We start from the raw sequence: 24,603 nt of genomic DNA on the forward strand, positions 1-24,603 counted from the left end.
AAAATTGTATTAAGAGTTAATGAAGAGTGGAGCTCAAAATGGGGGCCTAAGAAACCTGGCCTTAGGAGCCTCTGTCAGCCATGGCTGTTTCTAAAATAGATTCATCCTTCTGAAGCAGACAGCCTGAGACCGGTCATTGCTTTTTGAAATGTGTGTGTAACTTACAATATCCTTACAATATCCTTACAAGGATATTGTAAGCAAGGCATTAGGCTGGGTGTGATGGCTCACATCTGTAATTCCAGCACTTTGAGAGCCCAAGGTAGGAGGGTCATTTGAGCCCAGGAGTTCAAGGCCAGCCTGGGCAACATGACGAGATCCTGTCTCTACAAAAAATACAAAATATTCACAAAGTGTGGTGGTGGACAACTGTAGTCCCAGCTACCTGGGAGGCTGAGGTGGGAGAATCACCTGAGCCTGATGCCACTTCCAAGCATCTCCTGAATATGACCCTGTCTCATCATTGTCATTGTCGCCTGGTCCAAGCCACCATCATCTCTTATCGGAATTGTCTCCTGGCCCTGGCTCCCCTCTGGTCTCCCGTGGGGGACCTCGAAGGCTAGAGCTGCCTGGAAATGAGAGGGCGACGGAGCCTGCAAACCTGGTCCCTGCAGGGCAGTCACTGGGCAGACACAGGGTGAGGGCAGGTGGAGAGAGACCCAGGGCCGCCAGCAGACACTAGGGGCTGGGCCCTGCATTGCACGCCTGAATGTGGTCACTTGCTTCATAATGTGGGATTTTTCAATGTATAAAGTGTCATCCTCAGTCAGACTGTCATTGCTTTAATTTCTTATAAAACTTGTGCTATGCATTTGAAGTGCACAAGACCATTTCCCACTTAATACTGGGAAGATTGGGCTGGGTGGGGTGGCTCACGCCTGTAATCCCAGCACTTTGGGAGGCCGAGGTGGGCAGACTGCTTGAGGCCAGGAGTTTGAAACCATCCTTGCTAACACGGTGAAACCACATCTCTACTAAAAATACGAAAAATCAGCCGGGCGAGGTGGCTCAAGCCTGTAGTCCCAGCTACTCGGGAGGCTGAGGCAGGAGAATGGCGGGAACCCAGGGGGTGGGGAGTGCAGTGAGCCAAGATGGCGCCACTGCACTCCAGCCTGGGCGACAGAGTGGGACTCCGTCTCAAAAAAAAAAAAAAAAAAAACCACTGGGAAGATTGTTACTTTACAGGACACACCCGGCATTCCTATGTGTGGTGGGAAGGGAGAAGCTGTGAATCAACTGAGGTCAGGGGTTTGAGACCAGCCTGGCCAACATGGTGAAACCCAGTCTCTACTAAAGATACTAAAATTAGCCTGGTATGGTGGCAGGCACCTGTAATCCCAGCTACTTGGGAGGCTGAGGCAGGAGAATTGTTTGAACCTGGGAGGTGGACGTTACAGTGAGCCAAGACAGTGCCACTGCACTCCAGCCTGGGCAATGGAGCGAAACTCTGTCTCAAAAACAAATGAAGTCAGTGACAGTGGCACATGTCACACAATATAAATGTGCACACACACACTGCCTCAGAGTTTAAATGTAAGAGGAGGTCAAGTGCGGTAGAGCACACCTGTAATCCCGGGACCGCGGGAGGCCGAGGTGGGCAGATCGCTTGAGCCCAGGAGTTTGAGACCAGCCTGGGCAACATAGCAAGACCCCATCTCTACAAAAAATACAAAAATCAGTCAGGCGTGGTGGTGCACTGGTAGTCCCAGATACTCAGGAGGCCGAGGTGGGCAGATCGCTTGAGCCCAGGAGTTTGAGACCAGCCTGGGCAACATAGCAAGACCCCATCTCTACAAAAAATACAAAAATCAGTCAGGGGTGGTGGTGCACTGGTAGTCCCAGATACTCAGGAGGCCGAGGTGGGCAGATCGCTTGAGCCCAGGAGGTCCTAGCTGCAGTGAGCTGAGATTGCGCCACTGCACTCCAGACTGGGCAAAACAGTGAGACCCTCTCAAAAAAACAAAAAAAAATAAAAAATCAGTAAATAAATTTAAGATGATACACTGAGTTTCCAGTAGGTAGGCATCTTTGAAGGCTGTTTTGTTCTGTGCTGAATGACCAGCGTTTGAAACTAAATTCAACATGCTGAGTGGCCATTCTTCACGGAGCTTTTATTTGGGGAAAAAATAATTAGTGGTTCCTGAATAGAGGCCAGCACCGCGGTTTCTTCCAGCACCCCAGGGAACTTTCACTCCCACCCCAGGATGGTTTCCCACTTCCCTTCAACTGCAAAGTGACTCCTCCTGGTGCAGCTGTGGCCAGGATCTCCCCAGCCAGACCACCCTTCCCACTGTCAGGACTTTTTTAAAAATAGATAAATTCAGGCAGATGAGTTTCAATAGAGAGAAACTCACTCTTACTTTTCAGTATCTCCCTTTTCAGTATTTGGCATTTTTAACATTTTTTGGTCTTGAGAGAAGTGTGAAGAGAGCCATTATTCAGCACATGTTGACTCAGCACCTACGACATGACAGACATGGTTCTAGGCACGTCAGGCCCCTGCCCTCCCGGGAGCTTACATTTTAGACAGGTGATAAACAAGGATGGGGAAAGTGTGCTCTGGTGGCCGTAGCTAATAACAGTAGATAGTATAATTGAAAATTGCTAAGAGTAGGTTGGGCGCGGTGGCTCACGCCTGTAATCCCAGCACTTTGGGAGGCTGAGGCAGGTGGATCACCTGAGGTCAGGAGTTTGAGACTAGCCTGGCCAACATGGTAAAACCCCATCTCTACTAAAAATAGAGAAAAATTAACCAGGCATGGTGAGGGGCGCCTGTAATCCCAACTACTCGGGAGGCTGAGGCAGGAGAATCGCTTGATCCCAAGAGGCGGAGATTGCAGTGAGCCAAGAATGCACCACTGTACTCCAACCTGGGTGACAAGAGTGAGACTCTGTCTCAAAAAACAAAACCAAAAAAAGCCAAAAAGAAAGAAAATTGCTAAGAGTAGTGTTGAAGTGTTCTCACCACACAAAAATGGTAAGTATGTGAGGCTGTGCATATGTTATTAGCTTGATTCCATAATTCAACAATGAATACATATTTTAAAACATGTTATGTACCATAAATATATATAATATTTATTTATCAAAAAAAAGGACTCTGCCTACCGTGTTGAAAAGTAACCTGGAAAAAGCAGATTCGTTTGGGATAGTCACCATCGCCAGATTGTTTTTCTTTTTTTGGTCACTTTCTTGCTCAACAATCTCTGATGCTTCCTTTAGTTTGTCCATCAGCCTTTGTGTCTGCACCCAGCCTCCCCTCCAAGCTCCACTGGGATCAGCTGTTTGCCTAAGCTCCCCCGGCAGGCCTGGCTCTCCTGGCTTCCACCCTCCCTTCCAGCCCCAGCCCTTGCTCCTGTTTCTGCACCCTTGGAATCACTCTCACCTCTCGGGCATGGTGTCTGTTTCCTGAAGTTTCTGGAGACATGCAGCGGCGCACACGCTGGCCTTCTGGACTCACCGGTGTCGGTCGCCTGCCCCGTGACCACGCCTCCTCGGATGCCGCTTCAAGGGTCTCTGAGCTGCATATGGACTATTTCCCCATCCACGTCATCTCCTAGGGGGACAGTCACCTCCAGGATTTAATTCAGCTGCTTTCCATGGACATGACAGGCTCTCAGAAAAAGTTCTTCTGTTGACGAAATGGAAGAGAAACCATTAAGGAGACGCATTCATACACAGCTTCTAAATAGATCTACCAGACCTCGTCCCCTACTCTTCGAAAAGATAAATAAACATGAACGCTTGTCATTCTATCTACCAGACATCAGTTTTTTGTTTTTTGGGGTTTTTGTTTTTGTTTTTTGAGACAGAGTTGCGCTCGGTCACCTAGACTGGAATGCATTGGTGTTATCTCGGCTCACTGCAGCCTCCACCTCCCGGGTTCAGGTGATTGTCCTGCCTCGGCCTCCCAAGTAGCTGGGATTATAGGCACCCACTACCACAGCTGGCTAATTTTTTGTATTTTTAGTAGAGATAGGGTTTCGCCATGTTGGCCAGGCTGGTCTCGAACTCCTGGCCTCAAGTGATCCGCCCGTCTCGGCCTCCCAAAGTGCTGGGATTACAGGCGTGAGCCACCGTGCCCAGACTCACTCAAATCTCTATCATGATAAACAACATCGCTGGCTGTCAGACAAGCTCGTGACTTTGCACAGCCATCCCAAGGCCGTGGCAAGGACTCGGATGTGGTCAAGACAGTGGAGATCCAGAGAAGCTCTTCTTTTCCAAGAGGCAGTGAATGTGAACAGACATGTTTAAGAACCGTTCCCCCAGGGGTTGCTTTTTCAGTGACTGCGCCCTCAAATGCCACAGAGGAGAAACCGCAAAAGGCACAGGTGTCTTGGCAGAGTCAACAGCCTGCTCTGGGAACCCGGGGCTTTGCTTGAGGGAGGGCAGCCACGGGGGCCATCTGTTGTGAACGCCACTCACTAGACACTGCTCTGAACTTGAACACACAAGCTGAACACAACCAAAGCACCAACCAACAAGGTTGGGTATTTTTTTGTTTAATTTTTTTTTATTATTTGTATTTATTTTTTTAAAGAAGTTAAAAATGATCATTTGGAAGCCTGCTGGAGCCAAGAGGACAAAGAATGATGTCAGATGCCAAGGTCAACAGAGCAGTGCCGTGATCAGTCCGACACCCTGAGTCAGGCACAGCTGAAGCTTCTGCAGACGACACATGAAATCCCTGAGACTGTGTCAGTTTAACCCACATTCAAGGCCATGCCCGTGCGAAATCGTGAAGAGACAAAGTGGCCCCGGCGGCTGCAGTGTCCACATCTGCCTGTCATCCTCCTGGTTCCCGGAACCGTCCGTCTTCTTTACCTTCTGAGTCTCAGGAAAACACGTGATACCAACAGTGGATATAAGTCGAGTTATGGCTTAGTTCAGGCGGATCTGGAGCTGGGAATTGGGAGTAAAACACTAAGCCTTGGGCTTGGGAGTTCAGGGAAAGGTCTCACGACAAAGGACTTAGACTTGGCACCAGGTGGAGGAGGTGTCACGTTGGGCACGGGACAGAGACCTGTGCACCTCAGCTGCTCCCGGGGATTCTCCCTCTGTCTCTACTTGGGTCCTTCGTCCTCTTTCCGAGTCAGTGCTGGCCTTGGGCCTCCCACCTCGGCGGTGCTTCCTGCTGCCTGCATGGTGGGTGGCTGGAGAAGAGAATGAGAGCCCACACTCACCCAGATGTGCCCGGGGGACAGGGGGGTGCCAGTGCCATGGGCGCCCAGTTAGGATAAATAACTGAAAATGGTTCGCCCACCTTGCAGCAGCTTGCGCTGGAAGAAGCAAAGCCCGGGATGGCGCCTTTGCTCTGCCCTGAGAGAATGTGCTTGGCCCACCCTCGGGAGCGTGTGGACAAGGCTGTGCTCCCGGAGCGCAGACCGGGATCCACCCACACTGCTCCAGCGCCAGCGGCCGGAGACCACCAGCAAGTGCACACAGAGGGGTCTTCAGACTGGGGGCGAATACATGCAACACGCATGGGTGAAGCACGGCTGACTCCAAACTCCAGAAGCTACCGTCACACTCCTCCAGTGTGCTGCGCTGTAACTGTGTGTGTGCGCATGCGTGCACACATGTATGTATGGTACAGCATGGTATAGCCTTGTATACAGTCAGCTGACTCCTTGGTTGCAAATGACAGTTGATCTCCAAATGACTTAAGATAACACAAGAAAAACTGACCAATAACACTACAGGGATGCAATTTAGCTTCAGACACAACTGGATCTGCGGTTCTAATGATGCCCTCAGGGCCTGGACCCTCTCCAGTGGTTAGTGCTCCTGCCCTTTCCATGATGAAGAGACCCAATATAATCAACCTGCCACCAGGTAGCTGGCTGGTCACCCCCGAGGATGGTGCCATATCGAAGGCTCAGTATTGGTCTCTGCTGCTGGCAAGTGGGGCACTCAGCAGCGGCCATAGCCAGGTCAGTCTTGGTGTGTGGAAGTCCACGTTGCTAGCCCATGTTTAACCTCCATCCCTGCCACCATGGCCCCTTTGTTCATGGGCCCATTGGGCGATGACAGGTGTGGTTGGGGAAAGAGGCTGAGTGGTGTCCACAGAACGGGTCATCCTATCCACTTGATTATTATTGAGATGAAGTATTGCTCTTACCACCCAGGCTGGAGTGCAATGGCAACCTTGGATCACTGCCAAGTTTGCTAAGGGATCACCACCTCCCAGGTTCAAACAATTCTCCTGCCTCAGCCTCGAAAGTAGCTGGGATTACAGGCATGCACCACCACACCTGGCTAATTTTTGTATTTTTACTAGAGTCAGGTTTTCACCATGTTAGTCAGGCTGGTCTCGAACTCCTGATCTCAGGTGACCCACTTGCCTCGGCCTCCCAAAGTGCTGGGATGCCAGGCGTAAGCCACCACGCCTGGCCCACTTGATTATTAAAATCCTCCTCTGCTGGCTGGGTGCGGTGGCTCACGCCTGTAATCCCAGCACTTTGGGAGGCCAAGGTGGGTGGATCACAAGGTCAAGAGATTGAGACCATCCTGGCTAATGTGGTGAAACCTTGTCTCTACTAAAAAATGAAAAAAGTTAGCCGGGCATGGTGGTGGGTGTCTGTAGTCCCTGCTACTCAGGAGGCTGAGGTAGGAGAATGGTGTGAACCCAGGAGGTGGAGCTTGCAGGGAACCGACATCGTGCCGCTGTGCTCCAGCCTGGGTGACAGAGTGAGACTCCGTCTCAAAAAAAAAAAAAAAAAAATTCCTCCTCCGCTGAGGTCACCCAGTGGTGAGCACTCACATGGGATACAAATATCTTCACAGTTTTTGACCACTCAGAGAGGTCTATCCGCATAGCTCTTCCCCAGATTTCTTTGTCACCAATTTTCCAATCACGCTTCTTCCAAGTCCCTGACCATCCAGCCAAACCATTGGCTACAGCCCGTGAATCAGTACATACTCACACATCTGGCCATTTCCCCTTCCATGCAACATGCACAGCCAGGGGCACGGCTCGAAGTTCTGCCCACTGGGAAGATTTCCCTTCACCGCTGTCCTTCAGGGATGTCCTAGAAAGGGGCTGGAGGGCTGCAGCTGTCCATTTTCACATGGTGCCTGCATATCGTGCAGAACCGTCTGTGAACCAGGCCTTGTCTTCTCTTCCTCTGTCAACTGATCACAGGGAACTCCCCATGAGGCCTCGGTGCAGGCTGGGGAGAGGAGAGAAGGCAGGTGGCAGGAGTGCAGACCATCGGCATTTGAGCCACTTCCTCATGTAACTTACTTGTGCCTTCAGGACCTGCTCGAGCCCAGTCATGTACATACCACTTCCATTTGATGATGGATGCTGCTCTGCATGACCCACTTTATGGCTAGATGGGTCAGAAAGCACCCAGTTCATGACAGGCAGTTCAGGTCCCATGGTGACTTGATGACCGATAATCAAATGTTCAGTTTCCACCAAACTCCAGTAACAGGTCAAGAGCTGTCTCTCCAAAGGGGAGTAGTTATCTGCATAAGATGTCAGAGCCTTGCTCCAAAATCCTAGAGGCCTTTGCTGTGATTCACCTATGGGGGCCTGCCAAAGGCTCCAAACAGCACCCCTATCTGCCACAGACGCCTCAAGCACCATTGGACCTGCTGGGTCATGTGGCTCAAGTGTCAGAGCAGCTTGCACAGCAGCCTGGACCTGTTGCAGAGCCTTCTCCTGTTCTGGACCCAACTCAAAATGGCAGCCTTTCGGGTCACTCGATAAATGGACTGGAGTAACACACCCAAATGAGGAATGCATTGCCTCCAAAATCTAAATAGGCCCACTAGGCGTTGTGCCTCTTTCTTGGTTGTAGGAGGGGCCAAATGCAGCAACTTATCCTTCAACTTTGAAGGAATAACTTGACAAGTCCCACACTACTAGACCCCTAGAAATCTGACTGAGGCAGAAGGTCTCTGAATATTAGTTGGATTTATTTCCCGTCCCCTGGCATGCAAATGCCTCACCAATAAGTCCAGTGTGTTTGCTACTCCTTGCTCACTGGATCCAATCAGCATAATGTCATCAGAGTAACGGACCAGTGTGATATCTTGCAGAAGCGAAAAGCGATCAAGTTCTCTCCAAATAAGATTATGACACAAAGCCAGAGAGTTGATACATCCCTGAGGTAGGACAGGAAAGGTATATTGCTGGCCCCCAGCTGAAAGCAAATTGCTTCTGGTGGGCTAATGGACAGGAATGGAGACAAAGGCATTTTGCCAAGTCAAGGGCTGCATACCAGATACCAGGAGATGGGTTAATTTGTTCAATCAATTAAACCATATCTGGTATGGCAGCTGCAATTGGAGTCACCACTTGGTTAGGCTTAAGATAATCCACTGTCATTCTCCACGATCCACCTGTCTTCTGCACAGGCCACATGGGAGAGTTGAACCGGAATGTGGTGGGAATCACCACCTCTGCATCTTTCAGGTCCTTGATGGCGGCACTAATCTCCGCAGTCCCTCCAGGGATTTGATGTTGTTTTTGATTGACTAGTTTTCTAGGTAGAGGCAGCTCTAATGGCTTCCGTTTGGCCTTCCCCACCATAGTAGCCCTCACCCTACTAGTCAGGGAGCCAGTGTCGGGGTTCTGCCAGCCGCTGAGTATGTCTGTGCCAATTCTGCATTCTGGCATTGGGGAAAAGACCACAGGATGAGGCTGGGGACCCACTGGACCCACTATAAGTCGGCCCTGAGCTAAAACTCCATTAATTACCTGACCTCCATAAGCCCCTACTTAACTGGAGGACCACGATGACATTTTAGGTTCCCTGGATCCACCGTCGGCTCGGAGCCATGCCAGTAGTCCCTGAAATGTCTGATCATTTCCCTTTCCCCAATGCACAGTTACCCTGATGAAAGCCAGAGGTCTCCTTAGGGAAGGATGGGGGAAAGATTCACTGTCTGTAATGTAGTGGGGTTCTTCCTCAAGGGGACCCAGCCTCCCCTTCATTCAAAGGGTTCTGGGTCTTTAAACTGGCTCAAATCTCAGAATTGATTGAGAGGCCATGATTCTCTGTTTTTATAATTCAAATTAGTCCTTTGTCCATTCGACCTAGAAGGTTTCTGTTTGTATAAATTAAGTAGGAATGCGTAGGCTTCCTATCAGTTTCACTTCTAGGAACACCGTGATTAACCAATGCCAGAGCTCTATACGAGTGAGATTAACCAATGCCAGAGCTCTATACGAGTGTGATTAACCAATGCCAGAGCTCTACACGAGTATGATTAACCAATGCCAGAGCTCTACACGAGTGAGATTAACCAATGCCAGAGCTCTACACGAGTGTGATTAACCAATGCCAGAGCTCTATACGAGTGTGATTAACCAATGCCAGAGCTCTATACGAGTGTGATTAACCAATGCCAGAGCTCTATACGAGTGTGATTAACCAATGCCAGAGCTCTATACGAGTGTGATTAACCAATGCCAGAGCTCTATACGAGTGTGATTAACCAGTGCCAGAGCTCTATACGAGTGTGATTAACCAGTGCCAGAGCTCTATACGAGTGTGATTAACCAGTGCCAGAGCTCTATACGAGTGTGATTAACCAGTGCCAGAGCTCTACACGAGTGTGATTAACCAGTGCCAGAGCTCTATACGAGTGTGATTAACCAGTGCCAGAGCTCTATACGAGTGTGATTAACCAGTGCCAGAGCTCTATACGAGTGTGATTAACCAGTGCCAGAGCTCTACACGAGTGTGATTAACCAGTGCCAGAGCTCTATACGAGTGTGATTAACCAGTGCCAGAGCTCTATACGAGTGTGATTAACCAGTGCCAGAGCTCTACACGAGTGTGATTAACCAATGCCAGAGCTCTACACAAGTGAGACTATTCTGACTGCCGCTTTGCCTCTGCTGCCCATTATGGCAGCTACGCCCACCTTGCCTCTGATGGCTGGGTGCTGCCACCTGGCCCCTGCCACCTCAGGATCCAATTATTCTCATTGTATTTAAATTTTGTAGTTGAGTAACCACAGTTCCCACCGCTAGACCTGATATACAGAGAAGAGCAATTACAGGGCTCTTCAAAGATGCAGGTGCTGCCTTCACAAATCTATTTTGCAAGGCATTGGTCAAGGGTATTGTATGTTCTGGATCCTCCCAGCTGGAACGAGTAGGTCTAAAGTGACTAATCCACTCCACCACTCCACTCTCCCTCAGCCTTTGATCCCTTCCTCTACATTAACCTAAGGGAGAGGTCTAAAGCGACTAATCCACTCCAGCATCCCACTCTCCCTCAGCCTTTGGATCCTTCCTCTACATTAACCCAAGGGAGATCAGGCACTTCCAGCTCGTTCACAGTGCGCCATCTTTTCATCCATATTTCAGCCAAGCAAGTAAATAAACTATTAGAACATTTTTAACTCCTTGAGCTGCAACATTAAAAGCAGAGTCCCTACTTAGTAGGCCCAAATCAATAAATTCAGCCGGATCTAGCTCTATGTTCCTTCGACCATTATCCCATGCCCTTAATATCCATTCCCACGTCTGTTCTCCAGATTTTTGTTGATACAAATTAGAGAACTCAAACGGTTCTTTTCGAGCCTGTAGTGCACCTCCTCATGGGCCACACTCAGCCTCAGCTCCAGGGGCCCACCGGGACTTTACAGGTCTAGAAGCGAACAGGGGTGTTGGGGGTGGCTCCCAAGGAGAATCAACATGATCCTGCCTGGCGACTGCTTCAGGGGAGCCATCACTGCTGCCTCAGGGTCGGGCAGGGGATGTTGCCGCTATGTACACATTTCTATATATATATAGGGGAGTTTGTTAAGTATTAACTCACACGATCACGATCACAAGGTCCCACAATAGCTGTCTGCAAGCTGAGGAGCAAGGAGAGCCAGTCCGAGTCCCCAAACTGAAGAACTTGGAGTCCAATGTTCGAGGGGAGGAAGCATCCAGCACAGGAGAACGATGTAGGCTGGGAGGCTAGGCCAGTGTCTCATTTTCACGTTTTTCTGCCTGCTGGAAGCTGATTAGATGGTGCTCACCAGATTAAGGGTGGATCTGCCTTCCCCAGCCCACTGACTCAAATGCCAATCTCTTTTGGCAACACCCTCACAGACACACCCAGGATTAATATTTTGTATCCTTCAATCCAATCAAGTTGATACTCAGTATTAACCATATACCTCCCTAAAGGCCCTATCTCCAAATCCAGTCACAATGAGAGGTTAGGGCTTCAAGACATGAATTTTGGGAAGATACAATTCAGTTCACAACAATAAGTCTCTTCAATAAGTCAATGATATTTCATGAAGGTGACGGGAAGACTAAAAGATGCCTAAGAGACGGAACACCCAAATGCGATGTGTGGTCCTTATTTGGATCCCAGTTTTAACAAACCAGTTATAAAAGATATTTTGGGAACAACTGAAGAAATTTTAACATAGATTGGGTGTTAGATGGTATTAAGGAACTTTTGATCTTGTTAGATCTTATAATAGTATTGTGGTTATGTAGAATTTTTTGTATTTTTTTAGAGCCGCACACTGAAGTATTTAGGAGTATATATGTGATGTATGGAATTTATTTTCACAGTAGTTTATAAAAACAGATACAGCAAATATGGGAAAGTAATAATTCATGAATCTAGTTGATGGGTGTATATTTGTAAAATATTCTCTATACTAAAATTATTCATATGTTAAGAAAATTAAGGCCAGGCACCGTGGGTCACACCTGTAATCCTGGAACTTTGGGAGGCAGAGGCAGGTGAACTGCTTAAGCCCAGGAGTTCCACCAGCCTGGGAAACATAGTGAAACCTCATCTCTATAAAAAATAAATAGAATTAGCTGGGTGTGGTGGCGTGCACCTGTGCCTCCTTTTCTCTCCTCCTCTTTTCACAAGGATACCAGTCATATTGGATGAAGCACCCACCTTATTCCAGTGTGACCTCATCTTAACTACATCCACAGTGACCCTATTTCTAAGTAAGTTTCCACTCTAAGGTACTGGGAAGGACGTGAATTTTGGGGGGAGGCACTCTTTCACCCAGTACACATGGTCTTAAGAGCTTTGCACAGCTTACACTGATACCTTAGGCCAGGCATTTCCCAGCAGGCAATTCTCTGGTTGTCTTGCAGAGTTTCTGAAGGGCTAAATTGTCCTTGGAAATGTTGAAATAAGATTTAAACAGAATGGCTCAATATCAGACCACAGATGCAAATTCCAGGTTTGTATCAGATCTACCAAGAAGATATTCCCTGGACTATTACTTTTTTCCTTCTTCATCATATCAGTGTTTCAAGTCAAGAAAGTCTAGAGGGTTTTATAACTTTTCAAATACAAAGCATTTTTGGTTTTAGAATGTATTTGCTGAACTGTCTGGAAAGGAGTGAGAATTGAGCCATCCTTGGGACCAGCTAAGATAGAACAGATCAGACATTGCACATGCATTTGGTTTTAAGACTGAGAAAAAAATGTATCCATTTATGAAACTGAGTAGTTAATGGTTTGCTTTCTTATTTTTTTTTCCTTTTTTTTTAAAGATGAGTCTTGCCATGTTGCCCAGACTGGTCTCAAACTCCTGGGCTCAAACAATCCTCCTGTCTCAGCCTCCCAATGTGCTGGAATTACCGGCGTGAGTCACTGAGCCTGGCCAGGTCATGCTGTTCTTAAGAAACACTTAAGTTGTCTTCAGTTTTGGAAAGCTTCATTCTATCAGAGTTCTCAGCTGTCAATACTCTTTTATTAGCAGTAGTTTTGATACAAGTTCATTAAATGAATTTGGGGAAAAAAAGGTTGGAATGCAGAAACAAACCAGTTAGTTAAAGGAATATGCAGATTTTCTAGCTTTTTTTTTTTCTTTAGTTTTATCATTGACACTAAAATCAACAAAATATTAGAGAGGAAAACCAAAGGGAACTTCTGGTTTCTGGCCTTGCATGTAAGAAGCCTGGAAATCATCACTCCATCCTAACAACGGGAAAGCTGAATAAATGGAAAAAGCAACAACTCCTCTTAGATCCATCGAACAAGTGAGGTCACAGGGCAAACTGCTGCCCAAAGAATTGGAGAGACAGATGGGTGGATGCAAAGAACCACAACTCACCGGAGCAGAAGCCCCCACAGGAACCGGGACTGGAACAGGAAGGCCTGCAGTTAAAGAGGTCTGAGGATTAAAAGTACAGAGGGGCCCAGTCATAGGGAGGTCCCCACACTTTTATAAGTTTTACCCCCACAAGCTTGATCAGCTTCCTACAGTAAATATTGGAGAAAAACCCTCTCATGCTTCTAGCAGAGAGAAGGGAAAAGAAACCATTTTGAAACACACCAGAGCATTCTGTTCTTAACAAGGTCTGTTCTCAGGAAAAACTAATTAACCAGAACCTAACCCTATCGCCAACAAAAAAAAAAGACAAGACAAGACAAGACAATTTAAGGTCCAGTTTTCAACAAAAAAATCACAAAGCATACAAAGAAATAAGAAAATGTGGCCCATCCAAATGAAAAAATGAGCCAGCAGAAATTGCTATAGACTGAATGTTTGTGTACCCCAAAATTTATATCTTGAAATCTAACGCCCAGTGTGGTGGAATTTGGAGGTGAAATCTTGGGGGGTGACTAGGTCATGAGGATGGAGCCCCCACGAATGGGATTAGTGCCCTTAAAAGGGACCCCAGGGAGCCCCCTCATTCCTTTTATCCAGCGAGAACAATAGAAGGTAGAAGATGGCTGTTTATGAACCAGGAGGCAAAGCTCTCACCAGACAGTGAATCTTCCAGTGCTTTGATCTTGGACTTCCCATCTCTAGAACTGAAAAACAAATTTCTGTTGTTTATAAGCCACTTAATTTATAGTATTTTGTTACAACATCTCAAACAGACTAAGACACGGTCTCTGAGAAGAACCCAATGGCACATCCACTAGACAAAGACTTTAAAACAACAGTTTCAAAGATGCTTAAAGAACTAACATAAGATATGGAGAAAGCTGAGAAACAATGTATGAAGAAAATGGAAATATCAATAACAAGATAGAAAACCTAAAGAGAAACCAAAAAGAAATTCTGGAGCTGAAAAGTACAATAAGTGAAATGAAAAATTAACTAGATGGATTCAAAGGCAAATTTGAGCAGGCAGAAGAATCTTTTTTTTTTTTTTTTTTTTTTGAGACCGTTTCACTCGGTTACTCAGGCTGGAGTGAAGTGGTGCAATCTCGGCTCACTGCAACCTCCACCTTCTGGGTTCAAGTGATTCTTGTGCCTCAGCCTCTTGAGTAGCTGGGATTACAGGTATGTGCCACCACACCTGGCTAATTTTTTGTGTTATGAGTAGAGGTAGGGTTTCCTCATGTTGGCCAGGCTGGTCTTGAACTCCTGACCTCAAGTGACCCATCCACCTTGGCCTCCCAAAGTGCTGGGATTATAGGCATGAGCCACTACACCTGGCCTGAATCAGTGATCTTAAAGATAGCTATAGAGAAAAAAAAATTAAAGAAAAGTAGGCTGGGCGTGGTGGCTCATGCCTGTAATTCCAGCACTTTTGGAGGCTGAGGTGCACAAATTGCTTGAGTCCAGGAGTTCAAGACCAGCCAGGACAACACAGTGAAAAAATGGCAAAAGCTCATCTCTGTTCAAAAAAATAATAAAAAAGAGGCTGGACACTGTGGCTCGTGTGCATGCCTGTCATCTCAGCACTTTGGGAGGCTGAGGCAGGTGGATCACTTGAGCCTAGGGATGACATAGTGAAACTCCATCTCTACAAAATACAAAAAATTAGCTGGATGTGCAGCATGCACCTGTAGTCACAGCTACTTGGGAGGCTGAGGTGGGAGGATTTCTTGGTAGACGATGCAGTGAGCCAAGATTATACCACTGCACTCCAGCCTGGGTGACAGAGTGAAACTCTGTCTCAAAATAATAATAATAATAATAATACAGAAAAGTAAACAGAAACTAAACGAACAGGTGAGACACAATCAAGTGGACCAGCATATGCATTGTGAGAGTCCTAGAAGGAGAAGAAAGAAAAGGGCAGGGAGAATATTTGAAGAACTAATGGCAAAAAATTTCCCAAATTTGATGAAAGTCAAATTTGAACACCCAAGAAGCTCAAAAAACTCCAAATAAGACTAATGCAAGTACATCTATAATTAATCTCATTATAATCAAATTGTCAAAAGCCAAAGACAGGTCAGGTGCAATGATTCACAGTTACAATCCAGGCACTTTTGGAGGCCAAGGCAGGAGGACTGCTTGAGCTCAGGAGTTTGAGACCAACCTGGACAACACAGTAAGACCTTGTCTTGACTAAAAAAAAAAAAAAAAAAAAATTATCTGCATGTGGTGGTGTGTGCCTGTAGTTCCAGCTACTTGGGAGGCTGGAGGTGGGAACAGAATTGCTTGAGCCAAGGAGATTGAGGCTGCAGTGAGCTATACTCCTACCACTGCACTCCGGCCTGGGCAACAGAGTGAGACCATCTCAAAAAAAAAAAAAAAAAAAAAAAACTGAGATATTTGAAATCAGCAAGAGAAAAATGACTCATCACACACAAGAGATCACCCAAAAGATGATCTGCAGATTTTTCATTAGGTACTTAGGAGGCTAGAAGGCAGTGACTGATGTATTTAAAGTGCTAAAAGAAAAAAACCTTCAACCAAGTATTCTGTATCTAGGTAAACTGTCCTTCAAAAATGAGGAGAAATTAAAACACTCCCAGATAAACAAAAGCTGAGAGAGGCTCATTACCTCTAGACTTCGTCTGCAAGAAATGTTAACGGGAGTACAGCAGGTTGAAAGGAAAAACAGACAGTAACTCAAAGCCAACAGAAGAATCAAGATCACAGTAAAAGTTAACACATAGGCATTTATAGAAGCTTTGGTTTGTAACTACACTTTTTGTTTTCTACATAATTTAAGAGACTAATGCATTAGAAAATGATTATTTATGCTGTACATATTATACACAATTTCTGAACGTGTCTTTTTGTGACATCAACAACTGAAAGAGATGAGGACACAGCTATAAAGGAAGTTTCTTCTTTTAATACGTTATTAAAGCTAAGGAGGTGTACTCTCAAGTTACAGTGGTAACGTTAGGGTGTTAAATCAGTTAAACCCACACTGATCCCCATGGTAACCACAAAGAATAGGGCTATAGGATATACACAAAAGGAAATGAGGAGGGAATTTAAACATTCCACTATAAAAAATCAACTAATTACAAAAGAAGACAGTAATGCAGAATGTGAAGAACAAAAAGGTTATAGGGCATATAGAAAAAAAAACCCCACAATTGACAGAAATAAATCCATCCTTAACAAGACTTACTTTAAATATAAATGGAATAAACTCTTCAATCAAAAGTCAGAGATTGGCAGAATACAGGAAAAAAAAAAATTTTGATCCAACCATATGCTATCTAGAAGAGACTCTTATTTATTTCTTTTTTAAGAGACAGCATCTCACTCGGCCACCCAAGCTGGAATGCAGGGGTGTGACCATAGCTTACTGCCACCTCAAACTGCTGGGCTCAAGAGATCCTTCTGAATGGGCGTGATGGCTCATGCCTGTAATCCCAGCGCTTTGGGAGGCTGAGGTGGGTGGATCACAAGGTCAGGAGATCGAGACCAGGCTGGCCAACATGGTGAAACCCCGTCTCTACTAAAAATATAAAAATTAGCCGGGCATGGTGGCAGGCACCTGTAGTCCCAGCTACTTGGGAGGCTGAGGCAGGAGAATCACCTGAACCCAGGAGGCAGAAGTTGCAGTGAGCTGAGATTATGCCACTGCACTCCAGCCTGGTGACACTGAGACTCTGCCTCAAAAAAAAAAAAGAGAGAGAGATCTTCTTGCCTCAGCCTCCTGAGTAGCTGGGACTCCAGGCATGCACCACTATGCCTGGCTAATTTTAAAAAATCCTTCGTAGGCCGGGCGCGGTGGCTCAAGCCTGTAATCCCAGCACTTTGGGAGGCCGAGACGGGCGGATCACTAGGTCAGGAGATCGAGACCATCCTGGCTAACACGGTGAAACCCCGTCTCTACTAAAAAATACAAAAAACTAGCCGGGCGAGGTGGCGGGCGCCTGTAGTCCCAGCTACTCAGGAGGCTGAGACAGGAGAATGGCCCGAACCCGGGAGGCGGAGCTTGCAGTGAGCTGAGATCCGGCCACTGCACTCCAGCCTGGGCGACAGAGCGAGACTCCGTCTCAAAAAAAAAAAAAAAAAAAAAAAAAAAAAAAAAAAAAAAAAAAAAAAAAAAAAAAATCCTTCGTAGACCACAGTGTCTCATTATGTTTCCCCAGCTGGTCTCGAACACCTGGCCCAAAGCAATCCTCCCACCTCAGTTTCCCAAAGTGCTGGGATTATAGATGTGAGCCACAGTGCCTAGCACTAAGAGACTCATTTTAGGTCCAAAGACACAAATAGGTTGAAAATGAAGGATGGAAAAAGATATTACTCATGAACAGTAACCAAAAGAATGCAGGAGTGGCTATACTAACAGAAAAATAGACTTTAAGTAAAAAACTGTCACAAGAGACAAAGAAGGACCTTATATATTAATAAAAGTTTCACTACAACAAGAAGATATAACAATTATAAACATTTATGTACCTAATAACAGACAATTAATATATATAAAGCAAAAATGCACAGAACTGAAGGGATAAATAGGCAGTTCTACAAAAATAGTTGGAGATTTCAGTACTCTGTTTTCATAATGGATTGAACAATCCAAAAGGAGATAAGGAAAAAGAGGACTTGAAAAACATAATAAGCCAACTAGATATAACAAACATATACAGGACACTCTATCCAATAACAACAGCATACACGTTATTCCCAAGTATGCCTGAAGCATTTTCCAAGATAGACCATACATTAGACCACAAAGTAAGTCTCAAAAGATTTTTTTTTTTTCCGAGGCAAGGTCTCACTCTGTCGCCATGGCAGAAGTGCAATGGCATGATCTCAGCTCACTGCAATCTCTGCCTCCCAGGTTCAAGTGATTCTCCCGCTTCAGCCTCCCGAGTAGCTGGGATTACGGGCACTCGCCATCATGCCTGGCTAATTTTTTTATTTTTGTAGAGATGGGGTTTAACCACATTGGCCAGGCTGGTCTTGAACTCCTGACCTCAGGTGACCTGCTCACCTTGACCTCCCAAAGTGCTGGGATTACAGGCATGAGCCACTGCACCCGGCCTCAGTAGATTTTGATAGATATCATAAAAGCATCTTATTTGATCATAACGGTATAAAATTTGTAATCAGAAAAAATAATAAAAAATTAAAAAGAACTAGAAAAAAATAAGTAATAACAGAAAGAAAACTGGAAAATATACAAATCAATAAAAACTAAACAATACTTTTTTTTTTTTTTTTGAGATCTCACTTCGTCACTTAGGCTGGAGTGCAGTGGTGAGACCTCAGCTCAATGCAGTTTCAGCTTCCTGGGCTCAAGTGATCCTCCCACCTCAGCCTCCCAAAGTGCTAAGATTACAAGTATGAGCCACCACACTCAGCTTAAACAATGCACTTCTGAACAAGCAATAGGATCAAAGGAAAAATCACATACCCAAAATAACGGGACACAGAGAAGCAATGCTGAGGGGGAAACTTATAGCTATAAACAATTATGTTAAACAATAAGAAATATCTCAAATCAATAACCTATCTTTAAAACTTAAGAAACTAGGAAAAGAACAAACTAAAATTCAAAGCTAACAAAAGGGAGGAAATAAGACGATTAGAGCTGAGACAAACAAAACTGGAACATTAAAAAAAAAACCAGAAAATCAATGAAATCAAAAGTTGGTTCTTCAAAAATATTAACAAAAAATTGACAAACCTTCAACTAGATTAAGAAAAAAGGGAGAAGACTTAAATTACTAAATTGCTAAAATCAGAAAGGAAAATGGGAAAATTACTACCAATTATACTAAAATAAAAATGACTAGGCTGGGCACGGTGGCTCACACCTGTAATCCCAGCACTTTGGGAGGCCTCGGTGGGTGGATCACGCGGTCAGGAGTTCAAGACCAGCCTGGCCAACACGGTAAAACCCTGTCTCTACTAAAATCACAAAAATTAGCTGGGTTGGTGGCACGTGCCTATAATCCCAGCTACTCGGGAGGCTGAGGCAGGATAATTGCTTGAACCAGGACCTGGGAGGCGGAGGTTACAGTGAGCCAAGATTGCAGCATTGCACTCCAGCCTAGGCTACAGGACAAGACTCCATCTCAAAAAAAAAAAAAAAAAAAAAAAAAAAAAAAAGAAAAGAGAGTACTATGAACAATTGTATGACAAGAGACTGGATAATCCAAATGAGATTAACAAATTCCTAGAAACACAAAACCTACCAAGACTAAATCCTGAAGAAATAGAAAATCTGATTTAATGTATAACTAGTAAGGAAACTGAATCACTAATGAAAATCTTCTGACGAGGAAGAGCCCTGGACCTGATGACTTCCCTGGTGAATAATTCTACCAAACACCCAAAGAAAAATTAACAACAATCCTTCTCAAATGTTTCAAAGAAATTTAAGAGAAGCTAACACTTTCTAACTCATTCTATGAGGCCAGCATTACTGATACCAAATCCAGATAGACACTATTAGGAAACAAAACAAAACAAAACAAAACGAAACAAAAGAAAACTACAGACCAATATTCCTTATGAACATTGACTCAAAAATCCTTGACAAACTACTATCAAAATGAATTCAGCAGCCCATTATAAGGATTATACACCAAAACCAAGTGGGATTTTTTTTTAACCCTGGATTGCAAGGATGGTTCAACATATAAACTAATGTAATACATCATATTAAAAGAATGAAGAAAAAAAAGTGATGCAGAAAAAGCGTTTGACAAAATTCAACACATTTCACAATAAAAACACTCAACACACTAGAAATAGAAGAAGTTACTTCAATATAATAAAAGCCATAATGACACACCCGTGATGAACATCATTCTCACTGGTGCAAGACTGAAAAAGCTTTTCCTCTAAAAATGGGAACAAGGCAAGGAGGCCCGCTCTTGCCACTTCTATTTAACACAGTACTGGAAGCTCTGACCAGAGCAAGAAAAAGAAATAAAAGGCATACAAATTGGAAAAAAAGATGTAAAATGATCTCTGTTCATAGACCATATGGTCTTATATGTAGAAAACCCTAAAGATTTAACAAAAAAGTTAAAAATAATAAAAAAATTCACCAAACTAGAAAGATACAAAGTCAATAATTAAACACAGTTGCATTTCTATTAAATAACAATAAATACGCCGAGTGCAGTGGCTCACACCTATAATCCCAGCACTTTGGGAAGCTCAGGAGGGAAGATCCCTTGAGGCCAGGAGTTTGAAACCAGCCTGGTCAAGAGCAAGACCCCATCTCTACAAAAGAAAAAAATTGTTTTTTAAATTAGCCAGGCATGGTGGCACATGCCTGTAGTCTTAACCACTGGGGAGGCTGAGGTAGGAGGATCTCTTGAGCCCAAGGATTCAAGACCAGCCTGGGCAACATAGCAAGACCCCATCTCTACAAACAAAACAAAACAATAAATAATCCAAAAAGAGAAATTAAGAAAACAATTCCATTTACAATAGTATCAAAAATAAAATAACCAGGGATAACAAGAAGGTAAAAGACTTACACAAAAAGACTACAAAACATTGTTGAAGGAAATGTAAAAAGACACAAACAATTTTAAAGACATCTCATGTTCATGAATTGGAATACTTAATATTGTTGGGATGTCAACACTGCTGAAAGCAACCTACAGATTAATGCACTCTCTATCAAAATCCCAATGACATTTTTTGTAGAAATAGAAAAGTCAATTCTAAAATGTATATGGATTGTCAAGAGACCTCAAATAACCAAAACCATTTTGGAAAAGAAGAACAGAGCTGGAGGACTCATATTCTGATTTCAAAATATCCTACAAAGCTAGAGTAACCAAAACAGTATTGTCATAAAGACAGACATATAGACCAATGAAATAGAATTTAGAGCCCAGAAATCACGTGTGGTCATGTGACTTTCGACAAGTAAGCCAACATGATTCAATGTGGGGGAAAACAGTCTTTTCAACCACTGACATTGGGAAAATTGGATACCCACAAGGGAAAAAAATAAAGTTGGATTCTTACGTCACACCATATATAAAATTAACTGAAAATGGATCATAGACTGGGCACGGTGGCTCACGCCCGTAATACCAGCACTTTGGGAGGCCAAGGCAGGTAGATCACCTGAGGTCAGGAGTTCAAGATCAGCCTGGCCAACATATAGTGAAACCCCATCTCTACTAAAAACACAAAAATTAGCTGGGTGTGGTGGTGCACGCCTGTAATCTCAGCTACTTGGGAGGCTGAGGCAGGAGAATCGTTTGAACCTGGGAGGCAGAGGTTGCAGTCCAGCCTGGGCAACAGAGAAAGACTCCGTGTCAAGAAAAAAAAAATGGATCATAGGCCTAAATCTAAGACCCCAAATGGTACAATTTTACAAGAGAACACAGGACAAGAGCTTCATGACATTTGATTTGGCAATTATTTCTTGAATATGGCACCAAAAGCATAGCCAACAAAAGAAAAAATAAATTGGACTTCATAAAAATTTTAAAATTTTGTACATCAAAGACACTATCAACAGAGTAGAAAGATAATGTGCAAAATGGGAGAAAATATTTGTAAATCTTGTATCTGATAAGGAATTAATTTTCAGAACATGAACTCCAAAAACTAAAAAAAAAACCAAATTTTTTTTTTTTTTTTTTTTTGAGATGGAGTCTCGCTCTGTCACCTGGGCTGGAGTGCAGTGGCCGGATCTCAGCTCACTGCAAGCTCCGCCTCCCGGGTTCACGCCATTCTCCTGCCTCAGCCTCCCGAGTAGCTGGGACTACAGGCGCCCGCCACCTCACCCGGCTAGCTTTTTGTATTTTTTAGTAGAGACGGGGTTTCACCGTGTTAGCCAGGATGGTCTCGATCTCCTGACCTTGTGATCCGCCCGTCTCAGCCTCCCAAAGTGCTGGGATTACAGGCTTGAGCCACCGCGCCCGGCTTAAAAAAACCAAAATTTTAAAACGGGCAAAAGACTTGAATAGATATTACTCCAAAGAAGATATATATATTAACGGCCGATAAGCACATGAAAAGATGCTGAACTTCACTAATCATTAGGGAAATGCAAATTCAAACTACAAGATATTCCCTCAAACCCATTAGGATGACTACTGTAAAGCACACACACACACACACACACACACACACACACGCACACACCCCAGAAAGAAAAGCAAAACTAAAAACAGAATATGAAGTGTTCGTAAGGATGTGGGGAAATTGGAAGCCTTGCACATTGTTGGTGGGAATGCAAAACACTATAACCACTGTGGAAAAAGTATAGCAATTCCTTAAAAAATTAAAAATAGAGGCCGGGTGCGGTGGCTCACCCCTGTAATCCTAGCACTTTGGGAGGCAGAGGCGGGCGGATCACCTGAGGTTGGGAGTTCAAGACCAGCCTAACCATCATAGACAAACCCCGTCTCTTACTAAAACTACAAAATTAGCCAGGCGTGGTGGCACAGGCCTGTAATCCCAGCTACTAGGGAGGCTGAGGCAGGAGAATCATTTGAACCCAGGAGGCAGAGGTTGCAGTGACCCAAGATTGCGCCATTGCACTCCAGCCTGGGCAACAAGAGCGAAACTCTGTCTCAAAAAAAACAAAAAAATTAAAAATAGAATTACCATATGATCCAGCAATCCCAATTCTGGGTATATCCAAAATAATGGAAGACAGGATCTCAATAAGATATTTGTACACCAATGTTTATTGCAGCATTATTCACGATAACTAAAATGTGGTTGCAAGCCAAGCGTCCTTTGATGAACGAATGGATAAACAAAATGTCATCTATGCATGCAATGGAATATTATTCAGCCTTAAAAAGGAAAAAGGAAAGAAATTCTGGCCGGGTGTGGTGGCTCACACCTGTATTCCCAGCACTTTGGGAGGCCAAGGTGGGTGGATCACTTGAGGCCAGGAATTCAAGACCTGCCTGGCCATCATGGCGAGACTCCATCTTTACTAAACATACAAAAAGTTAGCCAGGCGTGGTGGCACATGCCTGTAATCCCAGCTACTCAGGAGGCTGAGATGGGAGAATCGCTTGAACCCAGGAGATGGAGGTTGCAGTGAGCTGAGATCACGCCACTACACTCCAGCCTGGCTGACAGACTCAACTCTGTCTCAAAAAAAAAAAAAAAAAGTATGTGTGTATATATATATATACACACACACACACACACACACACACACACACAAAAGAAAAAGAAATTCTGAGATGTGCTACAACATAGATGAAGCTTGAGGACATTATGCTAAATGAAATAAGCCAGTCACAATAAGTCGAATACTGTTTGATTCCATGTATATGAGTGATACGGTGTGAATCTTGTCCCTGCCCAAATCTCATGTCGAATTGTAATCTCCAGTGTTGGAAGTGGGTCCTGATGGGAGGTGATTAGATTGGGAGGCCATTTCTCATGAATGGTTCAGTGCCATCCCCTTGAAGCTGTTCTCAAAATAGTGAGTGAGTTCCCGTGAGATCTGGGTGTTTAAAAGTGTGTAGTACCTCCCTTTCCCCTCCTGCCCTGCCCTGTGTAAGACGCCTGCTCCCACTTTGCCTTCACCATCACTGTAAGTTTTCTGAGGCCTCTTCAGAAGCTAAGCAGATGCCAGCACTGTGCTTCCTGTACAAACTGCAGAACCGTGAGCCAATTAAACCTCTTTTCTTTATAAATTACCCAGTCTCAGGTATTTCTTTATAGCAATGTGAGAAAGGACTAATACAATGAGGTACCTTGAATAGTGAAAATTACAGAGGCAAAAGTAGAATGGTGGTTGGCACTGGCTGGGGAGAAGGGGGAATGGGGAATTATTTAAGGGGTACAGAGCTTAGTAAGAGAGTTCTGGGGATGGATGGTGGTGGTGACAGTTGCACGACAATATGAATGTACTTGACACCACTGAACTCTACACTTAAAATGCTGAAGATGGTAAATTTTATGTTGTGTATATTTTACTAGAACAAAAAATAGAAAAATTGAAAGCAGAAACAAGACTTTCTTAGACAAATGAAATTTGAGGGAAATTGTTGCCAGTAGGCCTGCCTTGTAGGAAATGTTAAAAGAAGTTTTTGAGAGAGGCCAGGTGCGGTGGCTCAGGCCCGTAATCCCAGCACTTTAGGAGGCTGAGGGGGCGGATCACTTGAGGTCAGGAGTTCAAGACCATCCTGGCCGACATTCGAAACCACATGGCTACTAGAAAGACAAAAATTAGCTGGGCATAACAGGCATGATGGCATACACCTGTAGTCTCAGCTACTTGGGAGGCTGAGGCATGAGAATGGCTTGAACCCGGGAGACAGAGGCTGCAGTGAGCCAAGATTGTGTCACTGCACTCCAGCCTGGGCAACAGAGTGACTCTGCCTCCAAAAAAACAAGTAAATAAATAAAAAGAAGTTATTATTATTATTTTTTTTGAGACAGAGTCTCACTCTGTCACCTCAGGCTGGAGTGCAGTGGCACAATCTCGGCTCACTGCAAGCTCCGCCTCCCGGGTTCACACCATTCTCCTGCCTCAGCCTC

The 24,603-nt window shown here is 44.7% G+C and overlaps 1 long non-coding RNA gene across 1 annotated transcript in view; it reads right to left on the reverse strand.

The window, feature by feature from the left end:
• Nucleotides 1–3,197: 3,197 nt before the first annotated feature.
• Nucleotides 3,198–24,603, reverse strand: part of LOC126941239 (uncharacterized) — a 35,730-nt gene continuing 14,324 nt past the window's right edge. The window contains exon 3 of the long non-coding RNA XR_007721181.1: nt 3,198–3,631. This is a non-coding gene — a long non-coding RNA (uncharacterized LOC126941239). The remainder of the gene's footprint in view (nt 3,632–24,603) is intronic.

This window comes from Macaca thibetana, chromosome 18 (genome assembly GCF_024542745.1).
Source record: "Macaca thibetana thibetana isolate TM-01 chromosome 18, ASM2454274v1, whole genome shotgun sequence".
Lineage (NCBI taxonomy): Eukaryota > Metazoa > Chordata > Mammalia > Primates > Cercopithecidae > Macaca > Macaca thibetana.